Source organism: Aulostomus chinensis, chromosome 1 (assembly GCF_037954235.1).
Source record: "Aulostomus chinensis isolate RoL2024-O1b breed Wild chromosome 1, RoL_Achi_v1.0, whole genome shotgun sequence".
NCBI lineage: Eukaryota > Metazoa > Chordata > Actinopteri > Syngnathiformes > Aulostomidae > Aulostomus > Aulostomus chinensis.
This window is the reverse complement of record NC_141320.1, coordinates 65,710,900-65,733,069: the sequence shown is the minus strand read 5'-3', so window position 1 is coordinate 65,733,069 and position 22,170 is coordinate 65,710,900. Positions and strand designations below refer to the sequence as shown.

Sequence of the window (22,170 nt, the reverse complement as noted above, 5' to 3'; positions counted from 1 at the left end):
CAAAATCCTAGTTTTTATGCGTGGTCTTGATCCAGTTACTTTTAAAATGTAATCAATTATTAGTTACTGTCATTTTAAAGTAATGACTTGCATTACTTCTGCGTTTCTTTCACCAAAATGGGTGCAAAATACAACGAGGTGTGATGGCATTGCTAGCTAAGAGCCGGCCATGTATATTCAGATTGAAGCTAATGGTGATTAGCTTCAATCAGCTCATATCTGTTTGTTTGTTTGTTTAACTCTATGTGTGTGGATTATTACCAGAGAGCTTCTAAACGTCAACCTTCTGCAAGTCGGCATTCGCTTCAAGCTCCTTACTCGTGGCCGGCTCTTTCTGCATTCTGACGTGACACAGGTGGGAAAAGCAAAACGCATTTTTTGGGTGAAGTACGGCTTTTATCTGGCTGCTGCACGCTGTTGCATCAGTTTCAAAGCATCTACCGTAAAGCTCAGAGTACGGGGGAATGCCAAATTCCAGGCACATTTGCTTTAAAAGCAGTATAGTAACAGCGAGCCGAGTTTCACCAGCATCTGGCCTGGTCTGAGATCAGAACTTCGACAGGAAGCATCCTGAGATGTTCGTTTGATGGGCTAAGAAGACACGACTCGCTGCAGGGTCTCTATCTGTACATGCAACCCTTTAAAAAGCTTCAGCTGCTTTCATTTGGAGCCTAAAAATGGAAACTTCCCACACGTCTGTCCCACTGCCCTCATGCTCTGTATTCGCTAAATAATTCAAATGAGAGTAAACGTGTGACACGCTTGTGTATCTCAGGTATTTGACCGTTTGGCCCACCAGACGTCTTCATAGTGAGAGCTGGCAGAGCTACAAGTCAACAAAAGAGGATTGGTTCAGCTCTGCTGTGCCTGCACATAAATCTGTGTGTGCTGGAAAGAGATAGAAAGTGTGTGAGGAGAGGAAAAAAAAGATGCGAGTTTGTGTGTGTTCCAGTTTTTCAGAGAGTATGACAGCTATTTTGGCTACTCATGGAAATATCATTAGCTGTACTTATCAGATTAGTTTAAGAAAGGATTTACATGATTGTGAAATACTTCATTCTGTCGCGAGCGTGTGTGTGTGTGTGTGTGTGTGTGTGTAGTGGTTTCAAGTCAGCTCAAAACTAGTTTAATCTGAGGGGGAATCTGGCGAGTCTGGTAAGTGATGGTGATCACAAAGTGAACTGTCAGAGCTGAGGAGATATTTCATGACATCGGGGAAGGGGGGGATGGAAAAAAGCAAAAAAAAATCACACATTGAAGACAGCCCGTCTGTGTGTGTGCGTGTGTGTGTGTGTGTGTGTGTGTGTGTGTGTGTGTGCGTGTGTGTGTGTGTGTGTGTGTGTGTGAGGAAAGAGAGCGGCAGGCTGTGATCAGAAAGTGAATGAGCCATTTCACTGGTTCTCTCTGCGAGTGTCGCGGAGGGGAAGCCCGAGCTGCAGACAGCAGTGGAAATGAGCTCGGCCGTGCAGTAAGTGTGGCGACCTCGTGGCTAACCCCTCGCTGTTTCCACCATCACCACCCCCCCCCCCGACTAAATGATGCCTACTGTATCCTACCCAGGAGGAGGGGGGCTGTTTGCTCTCACTAGCCTATCTGGAGGAGAGAAGCAGCATGCTAATTTTAGCCAAAATGACATGCATCAAAAAGGCCTGAGTGCAAATCTACACCCAGGACACCTGCTACCCGCTGGTCAGCTTGAAAACACATCCGAGCCTACATAGGTCAATGAAAACATTCATTAATACCACTATAGCAATCAAAACAAATATCAAATTAGTAGATCCGAATATTAGTAAAAAAACAACAACCCAAAAACAGTGGTGTTAATATCCAGCAGAGCACAAACCTGACATGAGGGGATATTAGCTTGGCTGCTAACAAGAAGCTAGCAACAGAGGCGATGGACTGTTTTTCAGAATGAACTTCTTCAGAGCAGAAGAAGCAGCACCGCTGCTTTCATTACGAAGGCAAAAAACACATCCAAGTACAACTTTCCCATCAGACGTGACACTGATGCATCATCGTCCCCTCTCAAGAAGCCAATATTAGCTTTTTCCAGCAACATCCACCTTCCTCTACTTCGTGGTTGAATTTCTAAATGTTTGACAAAATCAGAGAAAAACATTTTTGGACTCGAAAACCTCCAAGCACGATGGACATAAGCCTGAGCCGTGTTTCCCTTCTGCCTGTGGTTGCTACAAAGTGGAAGTGGGGTCAAAGGTTACGACCACCAAAGTCAAAAGGCTATGAAATGTCACGTGTTGTGGTTGCCTGGCTATTGAGCTCCTCCGCTGGTTCCCCAGCAGGGCAGCTGCACCACAATCAGAGCTGTCCATGGTTCTGAATCTGCAGCTTAGCAATAATCACATGCATCACAGCTGATCGCTTATTTTTTAACCAGTTCTTCCAGTGATGAAGGAGAACCCTGCAGCACAAATGAAGCCCTGCTGCAATACAAGTAAAGCCTCTGGATGCAGACCTGGGATTACTTTGTCACATCGGTGTGTGAAGACGTTTCCACTTCACATCAAATGAAAATATTCCATCTCTCTCGCTGACAATTTCCTCTAAAATCCGCCTGATATCCAAGAGGTTTGACTTGGGGAAATCTTACATTCGAAACATTTTAGATGAACTTGCAGAGGTTCATGGGTGTTTGTAATGATTTTAAACTGGAGGCAGGAACACACCAGAGTTCTGCATTCAATTCATCTGATGATATGTTTGCCTTTCACTTATCAGTTTCTACAATCAATAAATCTGTTCCAAGTTATCTGCCCGTTTTTAAGTCATGACATGAAAGCTACAACTTCTTCCTCCACTCAGTGACGCGTCTCCCGTGTTTAATAAGGTCACATATGTGTATTGATTCAAAATTGGCATTAAAAATACTGGATTGATGTGTGGGGTTGGAATCAGTCGGGACTGTTGGGAATATTCATGTCCGTCTTTCTTTGGTTGGACGCATCTCACGGATTTTTGGATCGAGCAACTAAATATTCAGTGTTTTTGTCACAATCGTCAACTTTCATCGTGGAAAAACTCAAAATTCACTGGCACGAGATGAAGAATTGCACAGCGTAGAGAAAGTAGTGGAGAATGTGAAGTAGAGAGGGAGAGAGAGAGAGAGAGGGGTGGGAGAGGCTGTGAAGATGGAGAATAAGAAGTACATCTGTGGAAAGATGAGTGGAGAAAGTGAGAGCTGGATGGAGAGATGAAACGAGGGAGTGCAGCAGTGAGCTCACCCCTCCTCGCTGGGGAGCCAGCTGGGCAGATTGCATGTGAAACAGAGGCTTTGATGGTTGCAGGTAGCAGCTTTTTTGCCCCCCTCGTGCCCTCCCCATCCCACGGCGCACCCCCCTCCCGGTTCCTCTCTGCGGAGCACGAACCAGAGCGGCCCTTCAGCAGGCACAGGTGGTATTGCTCACTCCAATTTAGCTCAAACCTCCGACTTAAAATAGCGCGGCTGTCACAGGCAATCTGTGGCGTGAGATGGACCGCTGTCTCCGGTGGAGGGGTGAACACGTTGGAAGGAAGTGAGCAGGAGGAGGGGGGGCAGCAGGGGAGAGGGAAGGGGGGGGGGTGCAACACCATCAACCCCTCCTGCTGAGCGCTCCCCATCCAGCGGGAGCACATGTTCACGGTGAGCCTGGTGCAGGCAGAGGTCAGAGTAGCCAGCAGTTTATTTATCGTAGGATGGAAGCCGCTGCCATATGGGGAGTCCAATCTGTTAGTGTCCGTCCTGCTCCACCCTGGGGGGGCAGGTGCTGCTGACACATGGAGATGCTCAAACTTTTAGACCAGGGTACACCGGGTGTAGCGTTCGCTGCTTCAGAGCCTTTCCAGTGACGGACGGACCCTCACGTCACCCTGTGAGTGAACTTTGACCTTTAGGATCATCAGACTAACCTGGCAGACACTGAAGCACCAGAAGCAGCCAGCACTCGTCGAGGCTGGATCAGAGCCTCTCGCTTCAGCTCCTGTTGGACTGGACGAATGACCTGCCAACGCCATCAGCCAGAATAATTTCTCTCCACAATAAAAGCTCGAAGGTTCTACTTTGTCAGAATGAATCCACGCGCCTCAAGAGCTCGTCATGTGGTTCGCTCCAATCACGATGTTTGAGGAAACCAATCTGAACGCGTCCCTGTGGGTTCCGGGACGCGATGAGCTCGTTCCAAAATTTTTCGGGCCACTTTTCAACAACCAATCGAGGAAATGAGTTTTGAAAATGAGGTCTGCTAAAAACCATCTATCGCGGAGGGATCTTACGAGAGGTCACGTGACTTGAGGTGTAACCGCAGCTCCAGAGAAAACAGCAGACGCAACTTGAACGAGACTTCAACAAACCCTTTTAAAAACAGCAACATGCAGCTTTGACGACTCCCAACTATAAATACATATCAGAAAATTAAAATGCAGCGCTTCTGCCTGAATAATAAAGCTACGTTTCCTAGCAGAGCTGGAAAATTAGCTGATTTAACTAAAGCTGTATTAAAGTCTACACAGGGAGAGTGAGCTTGCATGTTTCTTTTCTTTTTTTAACTCTTCTTCTTTTTTCAGATATTTGTAGTCAACATTAACATGCAGCCAAGGCAGCCTGGTTCACCCTCTAAGGAACTCAACATCATCCGCGCTGGCTGTAGCTGCGGGCGAAAACAACAAGGCTTTAAATGCACGCTGTCGAAGAAGAAACGCTTTTAGTCTCTCAGAGCTCATTCTAATCGTGCGCTTCCTGTCTTTGTTGCTGTGTGTGTGTGTGTGTGTGTGTGCGTGTGTGTGTTTGTGTAAATCCCTTGCTGTTTGTGAGCAGCGCGACGCCGCTTGGTGCTCACTGGATATCAGGCACCCAGGGATCCTCAGAAGCAGGCATTACCAGTTAATGCACCTCTGAGGAGAGCATCTGCACTTAAGACAATTATACTGCAGATGGGCGTGTGTGTAGGTGTGTGTTTGTGTATGTGTGTGTGTGTGTGTGTGTTTGTGTGTGTGTGATAGAGAGACAAAGACAGATAAGAGATGATCAGAAATAGAGGGAAGAAGAGCTTTCTTTGCCTTGAATGTGCGTTTCATTCTCTGAACTGAAATCCTCACCTCTTTTCCGGGTTTCTGAGGTTTATTTTCAGGACCTCGCATGCTTTTTTGTAAACAAAGCAGACACACACACACACACACACACACACACACACACACACACACACACACCTTCCCTGGCGATCTATCTCGTTTTAGTAGATTCTGCTGGTAAACACTTCTGTCTTCAGTGGTACCAATTATTTCCTCAGTGCCAAGTAGAAAACCAACTTCTCTGAACTCTAAGAAAATCTGGACCAGAAAATCTGCTTCCCACGACGCCTCACCCATTTAGAGAGATATGAAGAGGAGGAAGAAGGTGCGATAAATGTCTCTGGAACACGGCTGCTGGGCGCCATCACAGTTTGTGCGTGTGTGTGTGTAAACACACCAGGATACACTGCTGCCCTAATTCCAGCATCAGAGACCCTCAACATCATGTCACACACTCACCAGCATCCCTGACACTGCCTCACTAACGCCACGGTGACACACACTGGCACACACTGGCCGCTAGTTAGCAATAAGTGGCAATCAATGGGAAATGCTAGCTTGCCCTTTCACTACTATCCATTGTGCTAAGCTAATTAGCAGACACCTGTGGGTCTCGGCTCCCTAACGCAGCACAAAGGAGAGAAAGGCGTGCGTGCAAGGAGCGAACACGAGTGTTGAGACTGGACGCTGCATGCTGGTTAGATGGGAGCTCCACGAGATTTGGTTTACCTGCAACTGAGTCTGGACCCGCTTGTGTGCTGTAGAATGAACAAAGAGTGTATCAAGTCTTCCTTGACACACATCAACGTACCTGCTGTCATTTTCAGAGATGAAAGGATGTTATATAGTAGCGTTCCAGGTACTTTTACCATTGTTTGAACACAACGAAGGGGAATTAGCGCTATCATGACTAAAATAAGCCGACGTTGACCACTCAGACTGCATCAGTGTCGCAGGTTTGACCACCCGAACGATTCATCTACAGGAGGGTGTTCAACTCTTTCATTTCCAAAGTCTTTACTGTCGCAGATGTTTGGTTTCTTTAACTGATCTTCATTGTTTTGATGTTTTTATAGTTTCTATTTGTTTCCACACCGTCTTTGATCATTCTATTGTTGTGTGTTGTGATCTGTGCAGGAACATGTGCTATACAAATAAAAGTGCCCTGCCTTTGCCACGCCAGCATCGACTGATCTGACACCATTCACTCGGCTGTGGCTCGTTTGCAGGTTTCGACAGTTTATTGTTTTCTGCAGCCAACAGTGAATTTGTGCCTGATATGAAACTGTACCTACACTCTGTTAAGACCTCAAAGACGGCTCCCCTGGCTGGACCCCTGGCGACGACACACTCCTGCAGTACATTCAGCGCGCGCGCACACACACACACACACACACACACACACACACACTTTGTCTTGAGAGGCCAAAGTGAGTTCAGTGACACTCACATTGTCATTATCGGCCTGCAACCCCATCAGGTCAATAGTCTTTCATCTGAGGACAGAGAGCCTTTAATTAAAGCAGCGGCCAGCCACCAACTTGTCCATCAGAGGCGTCAAAAGGCGGAGAGAGAGAGAGAGAGAGAGAGAGAGAGAGAGAGAGAGGGAGAGAGAGAGAGAACAGCCACTTTCATCCTCTGGCTTCAAACGCTCTGCTGAAAATGGAGGTTTTTAGCCACTGCGGCACGAACGTAGCGGAGGGCCCTCAGCGCGTGACGACTGCGGGTGTCAGCGGGGTGCCTGCTCAAAAGCAACACACACACACATAAATGGAAGCTCACATACTCTACACACGGATGAACATCCTTGCACACACACACACACACACACACACACACACACTTGATGAGAGTAATAACGACTGCTTCTGAGAGACAAGAGCATCTCTCTCTGAACTCTTACGTAACTGTACTTGGAGAACTCGGAGTCATCTTCCCACCATGAAGTATTTGTACCCACTTACCCAGAAAGCCTCTTCATCAAGTACATATAGAAGAAGAAAAAAAAAAGGCAGAAACAAAGCCTCCAGAACAAAAACATTCCTACTTGAAGTTATCACATCGGGGGCCACATGGTACACTCATCCAGGGCACAGTGGGAAAGGGTGACGCGTAAAGGTTCTTTCAGAAATGATGAGATTTACCAAAACAACGAGAGTTTCTCAAATTGGAGTTTTTGAATCATACAGTTATCGTTTTTTTGTTTTTTTTTTTAATCTTTGTTTTGTCTTTTAAAATCCTGTTAATTTTTGTCGCATAATTTTGACTTTTCACTCTTACGACGACGACTTCAAAAAACAAACAAAACAAAACTCACATCAGTGACTTGTTATCTCATCCCCGGGATCCTCCAACCCTCCGTGAACATCCAGCTGCACTACTGTGACAAATGAAATGGCGGCAGTGGCGGCGGCACGTGAAAGAGAGACAGAGAGAGTTGAAGATAAATGGCACAACTCCGGCGTGGAGCAATTAAAGCGCTCTCTCAGCCCACATTCCTCCTCCTCGACGCTCCTCTCTCCTGGGGGTCCCTGCCTCACTTTGTTTGTTTTAATTATTTTTCCAAATGCAAATGCGCTTTTCCTTCATATTTGCTGCGTGAGGTCCTTGTCTGAGGACTGAGAGGGGAAGAAAGTTTCAGGGAGGATTCTGACTGAGGCAGCCATCTTTAGAGAAGTCATGAGCCGGTAGCAGGAAGGTAATCAATCCTCCATGTACATTACAGCACCTTCCTCCGTGTAGGAGCAGCGTGAGGAGTGTTAATGCTTCCTCGCAGCATCAATCACACACGGAGAGACGGGCGGGAGGCGAGGTAGGGAGCAGGGCGTGAGGGAGGGAGGAGGAGGGAAGGAGACGCAGCTCGGTGGGAGATGAGGAGAGACGAGGATGAGTGAACATTTCCAAAGAAAGAAAGACATTTTAACTTGCAGCTCCCCTGACTGTCGTTAAACGGCGAGTGCTGAAAGTTACAATCACTGACAGGAAGAGAAACTGACCTTTAGCAGGAGAAGAGACAAGAGGCCTCGACTCCTGAGAGCAATTACGGGCTAATTTAATGACAAAAGAACTAAAACACACGGAAGAAAAACAATTAGCAACGTGGAATTATAATCTACTAAAAGACAGCAAATGAGACCTTCATGTCGACGGTGGTCAAGTTTGTTTGTATACTTGTACACAGTTTGGCGGAGGAGTACTACACCGCCTGCAAACCCAAAATGTGACAGCGACGTCTCTGTTTGGTCCAGTGACAGTTGTTGCCATGGTAACGTTTACCGCACTCATCAGCGTCCGTCATTTTGAGTTTTCCTGCGATAGAGAGGTTGCAGAATCGTGTTTTCCCGCTCCGAGCGTGTCCCCGACAGTTAGCCAGCAAGCTAGCAGCAACAAAAACGGCCACGAAAAGTTAGCGACACTGTGAATACGGCAACAGCGGCATGTTCAGGGGCGTTCCATTTAATTCGCAGCAAATTGTGCGAAAAAGTCGAGTTGAAATCCTCTGTTTGAGCACAGACTTATGGGAATTGTAGTTTTCACGACCAACTGGTGCGAGGCTACATTTGCGCTTTACTGATCTTTCGTCGAGCAGCAGTAATGAAATCCTGATATTCATCTTAAAATTCTATTTTCTTCTCCTGTCACGGCAGGACAAAGGAAACAAAGTTAAGATGCCCAAAAGTTGCACGTAATTATACAAACACATTCATTTTGGCCCCGCCCCTCTTCCTTTCATCCCAAAGTGCTTAAAAATTCGACAAAATCACAATTTTAAATGAGAAATTGCGGAGAAGAAAGATGGACATGAAAATGACAGCATGGCAAAGCAAGAAAAACAATAATGAATTTATGACACAGCATCCCATTTGTTGCATAAATAAATCATTCAGTTTAACCAAAGTGTTTAAAGGAGGAGTGTGTGTGTGTGTGTGTGTGTGTGTGTGTGTGTGTGTGTGTGTGTGTGTGTGTGTGTGTGTGTGTGTGTCGGGGGTCTTAATGAAGTAAAAAAAGCAGAGCAGATTTAGAGTTGTGGGGGGTGGGGGAGGATACAGTGATGCGCGCTCAAAGACAAGAGAACAAACCCCTCAAAGTCATGGATCTAATCCGTCCCGACAACGCTGAGGCCTCATCATATCAACGCCTCCCTCAACTTTACACACACACACACACTTAACTCCTGACAGGCCCCGCCCACCTCCACTAGCAGCTTCTCTCTGAGGAAAGATGGATGAAAGGAAGAGGAGATGGAGGAAGGTCAGGAGGGAGGAACAGCTGAGGTTCACCCCCCCACCCCTCAGGCAACCCCCCCCCCCCCACTTGACTAACCTCCTACAACTGACAGCTTCACTAACTGACCACCCACATCTTTCTCTCTTCCTGACTCCTCTTCTTCTTCAGGTGTTGGGTGCGATGCGCAGGTGAAGCAGGTGAAGCTGATGTTTTACTGGGCTTACCTTTCACCCCCACCTCGTCTGGTCCAGGTGTGCTGCCCGCCACCTGTCACTCAACTTGATGAGCTATCAATCAGATATCAGTGTCCAGCTCCCGTTAATCAGCTAATCTGGAATCAGAGGAAAAAACAAATTCAGCCTCCAAAGATCTGGAGTCTAGGTGGATCTATTCACCCTTCGAGTTCCAGGACGCATCTGTCCGGACAGTCAAGAGTAGGGTACCGAGGGGTTCCTATTTGGAACCGAATCCTAACGTACGGTTCTGGAACCGTGAAGCAGCTCTTTGAATATTGACTCCTATTTGTCGGTTCAGAGTGCCTGCACGAGTTTGTTTTGTGTATCACTCCGCTCGGCGTTCTCTGTGCATCCGCTAGTCGCCTGAGCACGGACCGCAAAAAACGCTGGACAGTCTGGCTTCATTTTAATGTGAAAGAGGACGGGGTAGCACGGTGCAACATCTGCGAAAAAACAATTCCTGCCAAAGGAGGATCACCACAAACATGGCGAAACAATTAGCGAGTGTTCAACTGGTGGCGTCGCTGTCCTGCTCCGTCGCTTCAGACACTCAACTTTCATCATCAGCCAGCAGCTCCTCGTTGCTGACAGAATCCGCTGGGTGAAAATGATGGCTGTCTCATTCTTAACAAACCTGCTTCAGTGATAGACGACCGGTTCTTAAAACTCTGTTCATCGTTGTTGAACGCTCGCTAAGTGAGGCTAACGTTAGCCAGTCACGACCTGCTGCTGTCGCCGCGACCCCAGCCAGCAGCGTCTACATCCATCATATACACCAACATCCGTCTGGGCTGCAGAGCTTAGTTTTTTTGACGAACACTGGCAATGTGGTGAAATAAACTGGCCTTTTTTTAACCAAACAAAAATCCTCCTGATGAACAGGCTGTGACCTGCTGACTTCCATCTCAAAGAATCGGAATCAGTAAAGTCCCCACGATACCCAGCCCCACATGATCCGCATCCTCCGTCATCTGATTGTGTGTCCTTGGATTAACCTTCACGTGGAAGAACGTTTCTCTCACTCGGGGGAAAATATGAGACAAAACATCTTGAAGAGCAAAAACATTCCCATGGAAAGTCAAAATCATGAGGTAAGAACATCCCATTCTTGTGAGTACCTCATAATCAATATCATTATCAGACTTCCCCAATATTTATGACGTTTTAGCTCACAAGTGACCTTTCCTCTCATATTTCATCTCTAATGTCTCAACATTTTATCTCTTAAATCTCTTTTATGACGTATCACTAACTTTTTGTCATAAAGATTAGTTTTCATCTCATAATTACACTGTTTTATCGTATCATTTTTGGCTTTTCTCCTCATAATTCGGACTTTCTGTCCCTCAGTTTTGAGTCTCTCACAACTCTTCTTTTATCTCATCTCATTCCTGCAAAGACTGAGATTAACTTCGAGTTTCCAGGATCTCAGCTTCGCTTCCTACATCCTGGTATTTGCGAAAAGTTCCTAATTCACACTAAAGGCAGCCTGTTTTAATACGTTGCAAAGAAACGCTGGAAAATGAGCTGTTGCTCTTTGAACGCTTCCCACATTATTTATGGTTGTTGATCAGAATCGCCATGGCAACCAGGAAGCAGCAGGGCCTTTGTGACATTCAGCCAAGCGCTTGTTCCATCACTCTCTCTACCCCCCCCCCACCAGCACCAGCATCCCTCCAAATAACTCAGATGGTGAATCGCCGCCAGAAAAGTCAATTTTGACTTCCCGACAGTGGATTGGCTGCCCGTGGAGAGGGGGATTGTGGGAAGGCTCTGATGTTGTGTGGCCGTTGGCATCGTTCAGATGCTCTGCCCTCAGGACCGATGGCGTTACCAAAGATTACTGCGCCATGTTTGTCAACAGAGTGTGTCTTTTATTGTGCTTTTCTCCCCAAATATGTATGTGGAACCACAGCGAACGGGCTGTGTGTGTGCATGCGCGCGCGTGCGTGCGTGCGTGTGTGTGTGTGTGTGTGTGTGTGCTGTGGCCTGTATGTGTGTGTCCCCTCTGGACAGCTGGCATGCCAAAGCCTGTTGAGCTGTTTGTCACACTTCTCTCACTCAGGAGAGCTCAAACGGCGTGTAGAGGGCTTTCACGGCCGACATGCTGCACACACACACTGTTTGGTTTTTTTAAAATTTTATTTTAAGCAGCATTTCTCACGCTGGAGGAGCATCAGGCCTTTTTGCATATTAGCTTGCACCGTAGCTACATTATCTAAGCACTCATGAGGTAAATATCCCAGCTCTTTAAGTCTTCCCCAGCAAGTTTCAAGTCCTTGAGCGGCACTTTTACACAGAGATTACACTGCAAAAATGACCTCACCATGATGACGCGTTGCTTGTTTACACAGAGCAAAACAATGCCAGTGTTGTGTTGCTCCAGCAGGGCATTTATGAAGCGTGGGGTAAATTCAACGGCGTCTTCGGCTCTTCTGCACCGGTTCTGACCCCTCAATATTCCCACCTGGGACAGGAGATGTTACATCTCAGTTCAAAAGTCCTAAAATTAGACTCAAGTTTGGTCCAATCACCAACGAGAACCGGTTTGTTCTCTTCTGTTGGCGACAGCCTGACAGGTTTTTGACATTTAATTGTCTTATGTTTTGCATGTGCAGGCCAACATCACATATTTGTATGTGAATGTGTAGAAGTCCATCTGTATGTTTTAATATATGCAGTATTCATCTGTGTGTGTGTGTGTGTGTGTGTGTGTGTGTGTGTATGTGAATACATTTCTGCATGAACAATTCTCCAAGTATTAATTTGGAACTGCTAATCCTTTTATATTCCCCCTCCTACTCCCCAACACTGTAAGGCTCTCTGGCTGCTGACGCTACAGCTGGAAGGCAGGCGCGAGCGCGCGCGCACACACACACACACACACGCATGCACACACGCACGCACGCACGCACACACAAGTCTTCCCTCAACCCCGTACATACATGCTTGCAAATATTAGAATGTGCGGATATCATGTGAACAGGATTTCTGGCTCAAATATTTGTTCTCGTCTTTGATGAAGAGACACGGCTCTGCGTCTGCCAGCACTGCAGCTCTACCTTACATGATGTAAAACACTCTCACAAGCAGCACCGGCGGTGTTTTTGATAGAGGTGATGGAGGGAAGGAAGGACGAGAGAGATGGAGGACTGGACCACTTTTACACTTCCTGCCTGGAGTATACATGTTTCATTGTTGGCGACCTCCTCTTATTTTGAAAGTCTGGGCCCGTGGTCTTAAATCTTATCCAGTTTTCCTGCTTTTTTGATGACCCGTTAAGGATCGACTGACTCGCGCTGTAGCCAATCGTCAGTCCTGATATTTAGCAGTTTTACAACCGTTGTTGTTTTTCATTGTAAGTGCAATCTTTCCATTTTTACATCAAATATGAGTTATCAAACTACCTGATTAATGATAATTGTTCCGACCTCCATGATCAAGACTTCTGTCTTCCTCACCGTCCTTCCTGTCTTTCTAGTGACTTCTCTTGACACCTGGATTTTGCCCACTTTCTGTTTACCCTCTGACTCACGAAGACACTGGAGCTGCTTGTCCTGAGGAGATGCACGTGGAAAGGGACGGAAGGAGAAATGGAGGATACAGAAAAGCAACAAGTAAAACAACGACAGCAACGGAGGAGTGAAATGGAAAAGATGTCAGGCATGATGGAAGGGGGAGACGTTAGAAGGAGGAAAAAAGAAGGAATGACTTGCGAGGAAAACAGACTAAAGTGAGGATTAATAGAAGTGAGAGAGGGGTGAGAGAAGGGGAAGTGGGACAAAAAAGGGAGAAAAATAGTAAAGGAGGGAGGGAGACCAAGGACAGCTGGGAGGAAGAAACAGAGAGAGGAGAAGAAGAAGGGAGGGAGTAGAGGAGAGATGAGTGTCCTCACTCCACCGCCGTAAATTTCTCGCCATTTCATGGCCGTCAGCCGGGGCCAGTAAAACGCCGCTGCTACCACAGAGAAGACAGACCCCGGGGGGCCGAGGTGAGCCTGAAGGACGAGCTGTCCCTCACACACACTTGCTCTTTTTCTCACCAATACACACACACACACACACACACACACTCCACTCTCACACCCAATTCCTCTCGTCAAATGTTCTCTTTTTGCTCTTTTTCTTTGACACTCCAACACGCCATCCTACCCCGATAAGGGAGACCCCCAGTGTCCCCGAGTCTGAAGGCGCCTTCATATCCCAGGGAGCCTTGCTGGGGGACTACAAGGGTTGCGCCCTCACAGCCCAAAGTCCCATCCTTCATTTCCTCTCATTTCGGAAAGGACGATCGGGAAATTCCCCCGGAAAGAAAGACGGGGGAAAAAAAAAAAGAAAAGAAAATCACACAAATCAAGGGCACCCGATAAGGAGTGTGCGCTTGTGTGTGTCCACTTATGCAGCGAGAGGAAGAAAAGACGGAGGGAGTGCGAGAGATAAAGCGTATTAAGGGTGTTTGGAAAGATGAGTGTATGACCCGTAATAATATAAAGAGGCTGGCGGTCTGGGCTTTCCGCAGGCTTTATCCATTAAACTGAGTCCCATGGCTCTGGAATGACAGATAATACACACTCTCACTGCTCGTGACAATTCCTCACTCGGCCTCGCCGGCCAGTCGGTCAGCACACATGTGGTGTTAAAACACCCGAGAGTCAGACCGAGACATTTAGAGAAAGTGGGCCAGGGAGGGACAATGAAACACTTAAATTTAGAAAGATGAATTCTGGACCCGGAGAAAGTTTCCTTTCAGCATTCAACCTGAAACATTGCAACGAACCATTAAACGCGGCAACAGCAGGGACGTGTTTGCCGTCAAGCAGTTGGGTTGCCATATGTGGCACAAAATGCTGCGAAAGGTGGTAAAAATCACGATTGTTTGAGCTAGAAAACATTCAACAAATCTGGTCGGAACACTTAACGGATGCTTAAGAGGAGAAAGGAAGCACTCATTGGAGCATAGTGGCCTGGAGTTCATGTAGAAGCAGATTACACTGCACCTTCTGTTTCCGCTCTCCACCCCGAGTGGACGTTAAAGGTCTGGATTTCAGAAACGTCTATGTTTTCCAAGAAGGGGGAACAATTTAACCTGGACAGGATTTTCATCGTAACACCTGTCCAACATCTGTTTGACATTAAATTGAAGTTCAATGCCAACTTGGAAGAGACAACTAGATAAAGCTCACACTTCAACACTGCAGTGCTTCTATAGAACTCCATATAAACACTTGGGGTCCATCATTTCCTTCGGAGCGCCGACGCGTTTACGAAGCTCCACATTCTGTTAATTTTCCAGCCGGAGCACGTTGAACATTTTCATTTATTTCCTGACTTTCTTAACCGTAATATGGATGGATGGAATTCTCCTGGAAACCAAACAGTTGCTGTTATTCCCTAAAAACACTTGTGAAAAGAATTAAACAAACAAAACAAAACACCACTGTCTACATTGTTCTGGAGGGAAGAATAGAAGATTATACTGATAGATACGGCCGACCGTTCCACAAGCAGATGTGGTACAGGGTGAACAGGTGCCCCTCAGGGGGTAGAGGTCCTACAATCACGGGTGAGTGTGTGTGTGTGTGTGTGTGTGTGTGTGGAGGTAAGACAGAGGAAAGGGCCCAGATGGTCTGAGGGGAGAGTGACAAGTGGCCGTCAGGGGATTCAGACAGTCTGGCCCTCTGCTGCCCTGCTGGCACACGCACACACACAGTCACACACACACGCACACACACACCAGGAGGTGGCGGGATGGTGGGGGTTGGAAGGACAGCAGATGCCAGTTCCTCCACGTGTGTTTGGCTCGCTGCTTTTCACCTTCCCACCTCTCCATCCATCCATCCATCCTCTTCACACTCCGCGTCACTCACACCAGCGCTGGCGTCACTCATGAGCCGGCTGTACACAAAGTAAGTCCATCTCTCCAACCCCGTTTACTGAATGGAGTTTGGAATTGATGGTCAAGTTGGTCCTTATTTCAGGTGACATCATAGGTGATCTTGAGATGGACGAGTTGTCGTGAAAGCGTCTCCAACGCTCCCATCACCTCAAGCTAATTTGTATGTTTTGGTTAAGCGAGGAGGAAAACTCATGCGAGAAAAAATCACATGACACAGAACGACTCCTGAACGTCTCTGGTTGCCATCCTTCCTGTCAACTCCTCATCACTCCACCTCTACTTGAAGGTGTCTTGGGTCAAAGCACATCTAATTAGCCTCTTCCTCCTCTTTCTTCTCCCCTCATGCATCCCCCTTCGCGTCCACTCCACTTTGCTGTTTTGAGTACACCTCTCTCCTGCACTTCTTCCCTTCGGGGAGGACGGCCCATCACCATTCTAGACACATAACCAGTCCCAGCCACAAGTGACAGCCTGACACACACACACACACACACACACACACACACGATCCGTCCGTGCACATAACACGCACCGCTCTCCATCCGTCACATTTACATTTCAAACTGCCTGCGCTTCCTCCAACACATCCATTATTTACCAGCCTCTGGCCAAAGAGGAGAGCACCGTATCCACACTCCCCAGGTAGCGTGTGTGGATGTGTGTGTGTGAGTGTGTGTGTGAGAGAGAGAGAGAGAGCGAGAGAGAGACACTCCAGTTTGCTACACTTCCTCTCTTCACTCAGCAGCCGGCGATTCCATTTTCTAAACTTCATGAACTAAATTTCCCCTCCTTTACTCACGTTGTGTGTCCTCCACCTATGAGGGTGCGTTCACACCCATCGCTCCTTCGCTCAGGTCTAAACGAGCCCATCAACTTCGAGTGTTCCTGCCCGGGTACGGTTGGTTTTCACACAGAAACATCCAAAAACCTAAATGCCCCTCTGCAAAACATGTTGCAATCCATCAATAAAACCCAAAAAGAAGAAGAAAAAGGTGAGACAGTTAAGTGTCCATTGGTCAGATGTGTCGGGGGCGGGGCAAGTGCGTAAATACAGGAAGAAGATGTTGAGACTACATTCTTGAAGTCTTTACACATTCTGAATTGCAAACTTATGGACAGTGTCACACTCATCCACGGGGACAACTTGATTCCCAACAATTTTTTGATGAGTATAGATTATTTAAAGGTTCGAGAGCACATTTGGGCCCCCGTGTGCGCCGCTATATACGAGTTTATAATGTGTGGCTCCACAAGTATGTATCTCCTCACATGCTCACGTGTGCGATTGCTGCTTCGCACCCTGACCGATGCTGGGAAGTGTGAAAGTTGCACGCTTAAAAGGCAGCGCTCGTCAAAGCCAAGCAGGCAGGAAGACAGAAGAAGAAGTTGTACAGTCTGTCCATCACACACACACACACACACACACACACACACACACACACACACACACACACACACACACACACACACACACACACCATATTTGTAGCATGGCTGCACCTCTTGATGCCTCCTCACCTCCTCCACATGAGGTGAGAGCTCAGACAGACATGTTGACTCTCAGTTGTGAACTGTGATAATATCTGGAAGTGTCTATTCAGTTGTTTACTTTTGAAATAACAATGATTCTAAACACACACACACACACACACACACACACACACACACACACAGAAAAATGCTTTGATGTGTTATATTAAGGCCAGCAAGAGGGAAGCTATAGTGGGCTAGCGGCGATGTAAAAGTGTATGAGGGTGGCCTAGTTAAAGCACTCATAATGGATCACATTATGCTGTAAACACACACTCCTCCTCCGCCCGAGTCACCTCCAGGAGCGGCTAAACGGACGGCTAGGATGGTTTTCTTTCTCTAAACTGGTGAGCTGTTGACCTGCCAGTCTCGCTGAATCAGCACACAACCCAATATTTCTGGAAAAACGAAGGCGGGCTTTTGGATAGAAGTCGTCATTCACATTTTAAAGAACCCGTCGTTTCTTTTCTGTCAAAACAAATCAGAATTATTACAAAGGACGTTTTTTGGGGGTGTTTGTCCATCCTTCTGCAGGGTTATGGAAGACTCTGAGGTGGACTTTCATCACATTTAGGAGAAGGAAACGTTACTTTTAGGGGTTTTGGGAAAATTTGCTCTTCTGGGTTCGGTTGAGTTTGCTTCACTTGAGGTATTCCTTCTTCACCAAGAACTGGAACTCTGTTTTGTTTTGTTTTGTTTTTTTTTTACAGTGGAATTAAATAAAAGTCACAATTCACTCCTGGTCAATAAAATTCAATAGTCCTTAGAAAATCAAAGATGTGTCCGAAATGAGGCTGCAATCAAAACGACAACAACATGAGGCGAGTCAGGTGAACTAACTCCACGTTCACCGCTCCCTAACCTGCTGATGTCAACACCGCAGTGAGGTTTTGATGTTTTCCTTTAGAAATTAGACAAATACGCTTTGCAAGTTGTTGTCAACAACGTGGTGAAGGGACCACTCTCTCTCTCTCTCTCTCCCACACACACACTTTTACACACTGATGGCGGTGACATCATGAGCAGTTAGGGGTTCAGCATCCTGCTCAGAGACGCTGTGCCAGCGCCCCCGAGGAGCTGGCGACTGAACCAGGAACCCTCTGCCTTCATAGCGGCATAAAAATCCACCCCCTTTCATAAAAGAAGGTGACGCGCCCTCATCGAAGCCGAGCAGAACTGTGAGGATTTCTCTGATGTTTTATCAAAACAACCATGAAGAGACGGCTATTTCAAAGCTTAAAGGTGGAACACTCTGCCCCGCGTTGATACCGATCCAAACGCGTTAGCCACGGCGCGAGGGCCTCTTCAACAATGACACGCACCAAAGGATTGTGGGACTGCTGGCCAAGCATCTTGGCATGGGCTCCCGTGGTTGGCTGCTGCCACGGCGATGAAGTGGTGTGATGTTCACTCCAGCAGACCCCCACGATTGCTGCACTGGTGGACTGCAACAACACACCTTGGCCGGCTTTCCTGGCCGGCGTCCCACCAAGCCTCCAACACCAGGACTGCCTTTTTCTCCCCTCGTCTCCTTATGGACGATCAGAAAACTTTCTCATTTTCCTTACCCACCTTGTTTTCCTCCACTTTCTCACCCAGCCAGATGAGCAGGCACTGAAATAACGAGCGGGTGTGTATTTATACGTCTAAAAGATGTCACAACATTGGTGATGCTGAGTGTTAGACATCTCACATCGCCTCGGCGCCCGAAATGTGGACAGCAGTCTGTTCGTTCACACCTCTGCAGCGCTCCCGGAAGGTGTGATGGTTTCTCCCATCGGTCAATTTACCTGCCATCACAACGCTCGCACAAGAAGTTCACCAAAAATCTCAGTGCTCTACAAGACTTGCATAATTTATATTTTGAAATACAGCTTCCTGGATGAAGTGCGGACCACAAACTGATCAACATGTCTTGTGGCTGCTAATTAATCAAGTCGGGGGGGGGGGGGGCAAGATATATCTCCTAGCCACAGTATATCAATGTGTATGTGTGGACGAGGTCTCTTTCTTTGCCCCCCTAGGGGCTCTGTAATGATGCCAATCATACAAAACAAAAAAAACCATTTCTTCTCAGTGTTCGTGCTCCACTAAAACACAGCCGGCTGCTCTCTCTGAGCGCTCAGTCATTTTTCAACAGAGACAGTAGTTTAGCCAAACCTCTTTCATACAGTACAAATTACCAGCAAAGAAAAATAGTTTCCAGGCAAGTGAAAACACATGGAGTCGATTCCGATCCATTTGGTCTTCTGTGCAGTGGCTGTTTTGTAGAAGGAGTCCTAATCTCCCGCAACATGTGTGGGCCATACGCGTGCTCGCTCGGGTCGGGACGTCCTTTTGGCACGGCTACAGTCGACACCTGTGTGTCCTGCTCGCTTCACCTGGTCATCTTTAAATGAACCCAGCTGCTGTGTGAAAATGTGAAACGGCTCGTGTGGGAGTTTGAGCATGTGCGTGCATATATGAAATTACATCACGCCGACATGTGCAGGACGGAGGCCCCGAGGACAACAAGGTGGCCCCCGTTGTCTTCACTTAAATCTGATTTGAAACAAAGACTGACTTGCAGCTCGCACACTCGGTTCAAAGGTGTCTAACGGCTAAATAATACAAGACAACACCTGTTATGTTTTCACTGCACATCTCTGACAGAGCTTCAGAGATGCATTCCAGAGCCGAGAAACTTGGCCTCGGCTTTATAAAATAGTGATTGGCTGGCATCCTGACTGCTTTTTGAGTCATTCCTGCTTCACAACTGCACCAGTTCTGTGTCAGGTACTGGTTCACTTGATGAACTCAAACACCAGAATTGAACAAAGTAAACTTTTCCTCTGAAGTTTACACCAAAAGCCATGATTGCGCCTTCATCCAATTTAATCCCATTTCCTGAAATCTGCATCTCGTGATGAAAATCCGCCGCATGTCTACAATCCGCAGAGCTTTTGTCACTTTAGTCAACAAGGCCCCCACAACTACAGGCTGTTTACAAAGCGAAGCCTCTCTCCTCTCTGTCACGTAGAGCCACAACTGGAGGGGAGCGCGCAATCAAAGCTCGCCGAACACACGTCATCCTTTGAGGGGGTCTTTGAAATCTGGCCCTCATCCGCACACAGAAGCGCATCACGCCGCATTAGACAGTTTGTGGAATAAATATTTGACGGCCGGCAATATCACAAGACACAGAGAAACCTCCTAGCACGCAGCTGTTCACCCCACCACCACCACCCAATCATCGCCTCCCCCCTGCTCCCCATCCTTTATCCCCCCTCCTCGCAGCCCTCCGCCCTGGCTCCTGCAGACAGAGAGCTGGTTTAAAGCTCAATTGTGCATTTTGCAGATAAAGTAGCAAAACTACTAGAGGCGGTGTTGTGAGCGCTTGTTGCCAGGGCAACACTGGTAGGGAGACCTGGTTCTCCATTACTACTTAATTTAGGCACTCTAATTGCATTTTGCACAATCTGTAGCCACAATGTTATGCAGGGGAAGGAAAAAAGTTTGGGTGGGGGCAGGTGGGGGATAGGTCCTCGGTGAAGCCCTGCCTGGGAGGGAAAATGAAATGCCTCACAAACCAAACGGGGGACAAATAGCTTTGAAATTCTCTTTCAGGCTGTTTGCGGTGATAAAATGTTTTGTTTAAAGATGAACTCAAATTTCAATTTTGCACAATTTTGGGACCCATGAGGAGCTGCAATCTTTCGCTTAACAGTCTCATCTGAGGACAAACGGAGAGCAAGGATCTTTGGAGACACGAGGGGGACATGCCAGCTGCTCCAATTGTTCAAGCAGATCTTAGCATTAGCATGTGTCAGAGAGCTGGAGCACCAGCAGGTTCAGGACTGCAAGTCTCGAACACGACCAGACTGTTTCAGCAGGGCTGTGATGAAGGTCTGGCAGGGTTAAGGAACAAAACCCACTCGGTAAGTGTTTGGCTTTGAATACTAAGTTATAAAGAATGGCTGCAAATATCCTGGACTCCCACGATGAGCTCTTTTGTGGCCAGAAAGACAACTGAAAATGTCCCGATGTCTTGTTTCACTTAAAACATTTTGTTGCGGCAAAGATGGCGGAAATTGTCCCCGTGTCTCACCAAAAGCACCTGGGTTTGTGGCCAAGACGACACGCGACGTCTCCTTCCCTGCTCCTACTGGTCATAGATTCACCAGCGTTCTCTAGCAGCCCTAAACTTGCGGTCCTAAACCTGCGACTGCCTGGTTCTCTGCAGACTACTCCATCTGAGCTTCCCTTCAAAAGAATTCACACACACACTTAACCACACACAGACAGAGTTCTGCGAGGCTAACTGTCCCTTTGAACCTCCACAGGTTGCGGCCCCAAGAGGAGGATGGCCCCCACTTTTCTTCGGTCGGGGGTTTGAAATGATTGGTAACTGTTGAGCCAGTGTTTTCAGGTCCCTGACCCCCAGCACTTAAGTGCCACAGACACTAGATACAACACAGCCCCAATTATCCTGCACCATCCCTGGACACTCCAGCAACCCTGGGACGCCCTGCTGAAAATACACTGCAAAAACAGCGGCAATGTCTTGTGTTGAATGTATGGATTTAATTTGTGGAGGGAAAAAAAAAAAAATCTCTATATATATTTCTGCATCTGATGACGGCTCATGGTGTAGATTAAGAATGGTGTATCATGGGAATTTCAAAATAAAGGTGCACCAAAGACGGTGGTGATGTTCAGATTTTGTATCGCTCACGGTCGATCTACCACTTACAAGGCGAAAACAAGTTAAACGACTTAGACCAGATCGACAGTGCGCTAGCAAAAATAAGCTAACCAGCTACAAGTGCGCTAACAGGCTATTGCTGTTTCAGTCAGAGTTCCATGTGGATATTCTAGGTGTTGAAAACCAGACAGAATTCGTGTCTCACCCCTGGCTAATTAGCAGGCATTTCTATCACCTTGAATATACTCTGTTAATGATATAAAATTACAAACTGCAGCCATCACAATTTCTTCTTATCCGCCATTTCATTGCCACCCCCGGTAATCTGTTCTACAAACCAGGTGCTGATGCGGATCAGGGTCATTCTAGAACTGCTTGTGAATCCACCAGGGGCTCTGTGGTGTTTCAGACACAGTCAATACAAGTCTGTTTTTTGACAGATGCAGCATGGATCGCTGTGTGTGTGTGTTATGTAGTTGTGACATCCTAGAAGCCGGTGGTTGTAATGGTTGTGTGTGTGGTACTGGATGT

The 22,170-nt window shown here is 47.1% G+C and overlaps 1 long non-coding RNA gene across 2 annotated transcripts in view; it reads right to left on the bottom strand.

The window, feature by feature from the left end:
- Window positions 1-9,517: 9,517 nt before the first annotated feature.
- LOC147272781 (uncharacterized) overlaps window positions 9,518-22,170 on the bottom strand; it is a 156,100-nt gene continuing 143,447 nt past the window's right edge. Inside the window, exon 9 of one of the 2 annotated variants that reach the window (XR_015115975.1) lies at window positions 9,518-9,625. This is a non-coding gene — a long non-coding RNA (uncharacterized LOC147272781). The remainder of the gene's footprint in view (window positions 9,626-22,170) is intronic. The other variant, XR_015115977.1, reaches the window with a different exon arrangement.